We start from the raw sequence: 7,936 nt of genomic DNA, 5'->3' as shown, positions 1-7,936 counted from the left end.
ATTTTGTGAGAGCACATTAAAAAAAAACAAACAAAAAAAAACATCTCGGTGAAAAACAGCAGGTGGAAAAGGAGGGTGGAAGCAGGTCCCGGGACCAAGAAAGTGTTAAACGAAATGGGAGTGAGGCCTCGCCCGGTGAGGCTGCACCAGGCTGAGGAGTGTGACTGACAGAGCAGAGGGCACAAATACACGTCCCTGCCCCCGACCCAGCCTCCATTTACCATCTTCGCTTTCGCTGCCCTCTCTGCCAAAGCCGCCAGCTGCTTCCAGCCAGCAGGTGGTTTACCTAACACCCAGGGCAGCTACGTGGTGCATGGGCACCTCGGCACCTGTCCCCAGTCCGGACTGAGCTGTGCTGTTGGCCGCTTTTTTTTTAAATATTTTTTAAATTGTTTAATGTTTATTTATTTCGAGAGAGAGAGAGCGAGTGCACACAAGCTGGGGAAGGGCAGAGAGAGGGAGACACAGAATCCCAAGCAGGCTCCAGGCTCCGAGCTGTCAGCACAGAGCCCGACACGGGGCTCGAACCCACAAACCGCGAGATCACGACCTGAGCCAAAGTCGGACGCTCAACCAACCCGGTCACCCAGGTGCCCCCCGCTTGTTTCATTTTTAACGCCAGCTTTCCCGAAGTATAACTGACATACGGTGAACCATGCGTGTTTCAGGTGGACGGGGAACACATTGGCCGCTTCCCAAACCCTCCGTGTGCTGGCCTCTTGACCTCCCTGCTCTCCTGCTTCCAGGCAACCTCTCATCTGTACTCTGTCCCTACACATTAGACTGCGTTTTCTAGCATTTCACACAAACGGAATCAAACAGCGTGTGCTTGCTTTTCTACCGTTCCGTTGGGCTCGGCGTAATTATGCTGAAATTCACCCAGGTTGGGTGTGTCCGTAGCTCCCTCCTTTCTGTTGCCGGGTCGTGGTCCACTGCCTGAATATACCTCCCTTTGCGTATGCATTCACCTGCCGGCGGGTTGGGGCTGTTCCCAGTCTGGGGCTCTTACAAATAAAGCCACACGTAGGCACGGATCTTTGTATCCACATTGTGTTTCGTTTGTCTTACGTGAATACTTGGGAGTGCAACGGCTAGATCGTGTAACAGGCGTACGTTCAGTTTCCCGAAAAATTGTTTTCTGAGGTGGTTGTACCCACGCTTTCACCAGCTCTGTATGAGAACCCCAGTTCCTCCACGACCCCACTGACACTTCGTATGGGTGGTATTTTCTTTTTTTTTTTTTTTTAATTTTTTTAACGTTTATTTATTTTTGGGAGAGAGAGAGACAGTGTGAGCAGGAGAGGGGCAGAGAGAGGGAGACACAGAATCCCAAGCAGGCTCCAAGCTGTCAGCACAGAGCCCGACGCGGGGCTCGAACCCACAAACGGCGAGATCATGACCTGAGCTGAAATCAAGAGCCAGACACTTAACCGATGGAGCCACCCAGGCACCCTGGAAGCTGGCCATCACTAATTAAAGCATAGTCAACCAGTAATAGTAAATAGTGTTTCCCTGAGTTCGGTGAGCCTGATTCTAGCAATTTATTGACTCCAAGGAGGCAGTCATGAACCTGATTTGTCACCACGTCGGACAGAAGTGAGGGCAACCCTGGGCGGGGGGGCGAACTTGGGATTGACATCTGAAGGCCGGGGATGGTTTCGTGGGACTCAGCTCTTAACCTGTGGGGTCTGCACTGGTTCTGGGTAACTGGTCTCAGAATTGCTTAGTGAGAGGGAAAACTGTTTGCTGTCAGAGCGTTGGGAGCAGAGAAACAATTTTCCTTTAGATGAGTTTTCAGGACCAAGAGTGCCGCAGGTTGACGTGGGAGGTGAGGAGGGAGGGGTGGTGGCCGTAAGCCCCCATAAATGACAGCCATCAGTGTGAGCTAAGAGCCTTCAGTGGGTCAGCTCCCCTGTACCTGCCCCAGCTTGTTGGAATTACACAGCCACTCTGCTAAGAAGGGATTATGTGGGTCATAAAACGAGAACACCTAGGCTCGGAGAAGTTAAAGAACATCTCCCAAGGTCAAATGCTTACAGCTCGGGGAACCTGGGTGGGCGCCCAGCCTTGCAGGCTATGTCCCTTGCGTCAGAAGTCCCGTCACCCGCTTCGGGATCTCCCTGCTGGGAAGCTGTACCTCTCATGGGTATTTTTATTATTATTATTATTTTTTGAACCTGTATCAACAGAGCTATTGACGACCCTAATGAGATAATGACTACAAAGCCTGGCAATCAAAAAACTGAAATAACCACCTTTTCTATTCCAAAGGGTGACAGCCGGGAACAAGGATAAATAATATTTGTTTTACGGCTTATTGAGGTTTAAAAAAGTTAAGCCTTATGGGGCACCTGGGTGGCTCAGTTGGTTAAGTGACCGACGTCAACTCAGGTCATGATTCGCAGTTTGTGACATTGAGCCCTGCATTGGGCTCTGTGCTGACGGCTTAGAGCCTGGAGCCTGCTTCGGATTCTGTGTCTCCCTCTCTCTCTGTCCCTCCCCAGCGTGCGTTCTCTCCCTCTCTCTCTCTCTCAAAAATAAACATTATAAACAATTAATTAAGAATCTTGCTATCTTGGGGCGCCTGAGTGGCTCAGTTGCTTAAGTGTCGGACTTCAGCTCAGGTCACGATCTCGTGATTTATGAGTTTGAGCCCTACGTCGGGCTCTGTGCTGACAGCTCAGAGCCTGGAGCCTGCTTCGGATTCTGTGTGTGTGTCTCTCTCTACCCCTCCCCTGCTTGCGCTCTGTCTGTCTGTCTCTCTCTCTCAAAAATAAATAAACTAAAAAAAAAAAAAGACTGCAAAATTACCTTCCTTTGTGTTCAGATCCTTTCCCCGTATTGCTGTGTGAATTGTGTACAATTATTTGAATGTTACCCCCACATGCATATATAGATAAAGATACATCTATATAATTTTTTTTTTTTTTTTTTTTTTTTGCATGAAGGAACCCTTGGAGGCTTAGAAATGTTCTTCATTCATTTGGATAGTCCTGTGGCTCTCACGTTGTGGTCTGGGTTCCTCCAGCTACATAAAATACTATTAATAATTAGTCGTTTGCATTCTCCACTTTATTTTTCACGACTGTGCAACGGGGTTTTCCAGAGACTATGAGATACGACTTCACAACTGATGGACGGCGACACGGGCAGGAGGAACCCAGTGGTCCTTAAGTCAGATATTACAGATTAGGAGGCGCGTGGAACGCTGCCACTCTTCTCGCTAGATGTTCCCGTTTTCTGGGGCGCCTGGGTGGCTCAGTCGGTTGGGCATCTGACTTAGGCTCAGGTCGTGATCTCGCGGTTCATGGGTCTGAGTCCCGCATCAGGCCCGTTGCTGTCAGCCTCTCAGCCCAGGCCCCGTTTCCTGGTTCATGGATGACAGCCGTCTCTCTGTTTGGTGAACACCAAACCTCGCCCCTGCCCCATCTCCCCACCACCGCGGTTTCCTCCCCTAAGGGGACACCTGTGACCAGTTTCTTGTGACTCCTGCTAGGGGTAGCCAGTGTCTGCACGAAGATATATAAATACACCATTCTTTAACACAAATCACAGCATATTGTCTGAGCATTTCTGGAACCTGGTATTTGTGTGCATATAGCTGAGCCAGCTGCCCCATTCTGTGGCTATGAAAGGCCATTTTGTGGATAGGCCATAATTTATTAAACCGTTTCCGTATTGACCAACAGCCACACTTCCTAAATTGACTGACTTAGCCTAAGTCCCCATGTGTTTCTATGACTTTTTTTTTTTTGATGTTTTTTATAGTTATTTCTGAGACAGAGAGGGACAGAGCATGAGCAGGGGAGGGGCAGAGAGAGAGGGAGACACAGAATCTGAAGCAGGCTCCGGGCTCTGAGTTGTTGGCACAGAGCCCGACGCGGGGCTTGAACTCATGAGCTGTGAGATCATGACCTGAGCTGAAGTCGGACGCCCAACCGACTGAGCCACCAGGGGCCCCGTGTTTCTATGACTTTGATGCAAGTTGTTGTACTCGGCGCAAATATGATGCTATATAACATCATTATACAACACAATGTAACATATAATATCGCAGAACCTAATTACACAACATGGCACAATATAACATTATTATATAATGATACAACCTAACATCATCGTATAACATGATTATGTGATAAGACAACATAGCATTATTATGTAATAACAGTACGGCATTATTGTACAAATGACCCAGTATAACTTATAACACAAAGTAACATTATACAATGTAACATGGTATATACAATATGACATTAAGCAATCAGTTTTGCCTCTAGCTTTTTGCCTAGGAACTGGGCTACGAATTTCATTCCATCTTTCCATTAGTGTTGAAAATGTAAAACCAAACTTGTGGCGACTGAATGAAAATGGGCATTAGTCTAATGGATAAGCTCGTTTTGTCTTTTTCTTTTAATGTTTATTTTATTTTTGAGACAGAGAGAGACAGAGCATGAACGGGGGAGGGGCAGAGGGAGACAGAATCGGAAGCAGGCTCCAGGCTCTGAACCGTCAGCCCAGAGCCCGATGCGGGGCTCGAACTCACAGACCGCGAGATCATGACCTGAGCCGAAGTCGGACGCTTACCCCACTGAGCCACCCAGGTGCCCCTGTCTTTTGTTTTCCAAACACATTCTTTGTCCTAGCTGGTATTCAATCCTATGGCTCCTTAAGGGGGGGCAATTTCCTTCCGGCCTAGGGATTTGGGCTACCCTTCAGAAAGATTTTGTCTGTCTTGCGGCAAAGGTGTGTGGCCCTATTCGCTCTCAGCCAGCTACGACATGTATCCTCACCGTCTCTAAAAACGTAACGTCCAATACTTACTCCCGATCACTGCTGAATTACATTTTCGTTCTTAAATCCACACTTCAGTATTGGAAGTCTGCTATTGAGTCGACTGGAACTTGATTAAATCATAAAACATACTCCTTGGGAAACTGTAAATTATGGCCCACGGAACTGGATACTCACGGAATTAGCAAAGGAAACAGTTACGAAGTGGTTAGCTCATGATACAATGTGTGCTCCGCATCCAAACGTCAAACCAGTTGGAGTGAGACGTGGAGCCTAAAGAAAGAATCACACCGGCCTCCAGCCTAGATAAAAGTCAGAGAAACTCCCATCAGTGCCGACATGACGTTTTCATCGCCAGTGCTAAGATGTTACCTACATTATGACATTATGACAATGAATTCTGAACTCTCTCTCTCTTTTTTTTTATTTTTTCCTGTGTCAAAGTTTTTCTCAAAGTGTTTTAGTTCAATGATTGGGATGAGGGAGTGTGGGGTGGGCTGAGGGCAAAGTGCAGGCTAACAGCCCCCCGCCCCCAGCTGGGACGTGTGTGATGTTCCTCAGACACTCCTGGCTACCCAAGGACAAAGGGAAGGGGGGTACGTCCCGGCCATGGTGATGTGGGAAACTAAGGCAAATGAGAAATTACATCCCCTTACGGCCTGCAGCCCACTGACGAGTCCTGGAAACCGGCAGACTGACCTCCCTCTGGGAGCTCAGCGGTCCTGATGAGGACGCCTTGCTGGGGGCAAAGGAGAATCTTGGCTTAACATCGTCCTGACCCCCCGGGAACCCGTAAGTCTACTCTCACAGATAAAAAGTCCTTTGGAAACTTCCTTTATCTCAACGGCCCCAAGACATACGCGGACAATCATCCTCCAAGCTCATGGCCCCTGATACACATCGGAAGGGTCTCGTGACTGAGGTTTTACTAAACGACAATCATTGGCATTTGTGTAGCAACAGCTGGCCCCTCAAGGTCCTGGAAACCTTGCTTCCAAAATTCCTTAGAGACTTACTCTACCCCTGACCCCCTCCCAACCTGAGGGTACGTGATCAGTTACCCATCACGACCCCAGTCCTGCCCATGGGTCCTGTCCCCGTGCTTTCATAAAATCATGAAATCATTTGTTTTTGCACCAAACACATCTTCAAGAATTCTTTCCTGGCCATTGTCTCCAGACCACCCTGCCATCACCCCAAAACTTCATCAATTGCAGATCCCCATTGATAGGGATCGTGGGAAAATAATACCATCATTAAAAAGAGTTGGTTTGGGGGGCACCTGGCTGCCTCAGTCAGTAGAGCATGCCACTTTTGATCTCAGGGTTGTAAGTTCAAGCCCCACATTGGGAGGAAAGATTACTTAAAAATAAAAATTTATGGGGTGTCTGAGTGGCTCCATTGGTTGAGGGCCAGACTCTTGATTGCAGCTCAGGTCATGATCCCAGGCTAGTGGGATCAAGCCCTGGGTCAGGCTCCACGCTGAGGATGGAACCTGCTTGGGATTCTCTCTCTCTACCTCTGCCCCTCCCCCGCTCGCACTCTTTCTCTCTAAAACAAAACAAAAATTAAAAAATAAAAAGACTAAAACAAATCTTAATAGAGCTGTTTTTTGACAGCTGAGAATTCATACATGAACTGTACCTATTACTCTAGACACGGCTGTATGTTGAGAAAACATCTGGGTGAATAGAACGGAGAAAGTAACGTCAAAGGAAATGTAGCATTTATGCGGCCTATCCACAACCTGAAGGTTGTGATTGAACCGCAGGTTCAACTACATTTTCATTTCTAGGGTTATCTGATTGGAGCCTCCCATTCCTCTCCCGTTCTATTTTAGGGTTTCCAGTCGTAGTTAGATACTTCTTAATATTTATTTCACTTGGCTCTGGCTCCCACCCTTACAAATGTTTCAAGTGAGACGTTCAGAACTCAAGAGACTCTAAGAATGATGATCTCCCTCTCTCCATAGTTTTGAGAGATTGCACCCACCGTTCTGGGGGTTCACCATACCCATCACCCAACTTGACAACTTGAACCCTACACCCTCTGCGGTTAAGTGTGCAGTGAATTAAAACCTTTGAGAAGTCCTGAAATTTCCCTTTGCGTTTGCACAAAGCAAGGCACTGTGTACTGATTGCAACACTGTACATATTGAAATAATTGGCGTTAACTGAAAGCTTTGCCTTAGCGAATGCGAGCATTTAAAAGAAGCATTTAGAGTGCAAGCGAGTATTAGGCACGTGAGTTATCCGAGGATTTGGTTCGCCTTTCCCCATAGATTTGGTCCGGTTCCCTCCGATCCCCCACGTGCCCGAGTCTCGCAGGCTGGCGCCCCAGCACACACATCGGAATACGGCCATGCGAACATAAACGTGTGCCAGACGCTTCGCACGCGAATCTCCCGTCGGCCCCACGGCAGCGGAGCCGGAGGCTGTGAGTCGGGGGCCACTTGCGGGCCGGAGGGGAGACAAGCCGGCGGACCCCACGGACTCGCCCGGGGACCCGCCGGGTTGTCAAGGTGACAGCGGTCGGCCTTCACGGTCGAAGGGTGACTCCGCCCACCTGCCCGGCTCCGATTGGGCGCGCCCTTTTCCGGCTCTCCTTTTGGATTGGCTGAGAGGAGCAACCCATGCACCGGAGCGTCTTGCGATTGGCTGGCGCCCAGGCCGCCCCGCTGCCGCGCGGCCGCCTGGGCTGATGTGAGGCCAGCTCTCCGCCAGCCAATCAGAGTGCGTGCCGTGTGTGGTGAGGCCGGTGGCCCGGATCCTTCCGCGGGCGGGCGCGAGCCGCTGGCGCGCTGGGGGAGCGGGGCGGGGCCGGGGGCGCGCCAAGTGGGAGGGGACCGAGCAGCGCGGGGCAGCCTCGTCCGCCGGGGTTTTTCCCTTGCTTCCCGAGACCCCTCCCGTAAATACTCACTCTCCCGTGACATCCTAAAGAATACACTAAGAAGAGGGGCGCCTGGGTGGCTCCGTCGGTTAAGCGTCGGACTTCGGCTCCGGTCCTGAGCTCCAGGGTTCGAGCCCCACGTGTTGCTCTGTGCTGACAGCACAGGGCCTGGAGCCCGTTTCGGATTCTGTGTGTGTCTCTCTCTCTCTCTTTCTGCCCCTCCTCTGCTCGTGCTCGCGCTCTCTCTCTCTCA

This window comes from Panthera tigris, chromosome D3 (assembly GCF_018350195.1).
Source record: "Panthera tigris isolate Pti1 chromosome D3, P.tigris_Pti1_mat1.1, whole genome shotgun sequence".
Classification (NCBI taxonomy): Eukaryota; Metazoa; Chordata; class Mammalia; order Carnivora; family Felidae; genus Panthera; species Panthera tigris.
The sequence above is the reverse complement of the archived record's forward strand: the minus strand, read 5'-3'. Positions refer to the sequence as shown.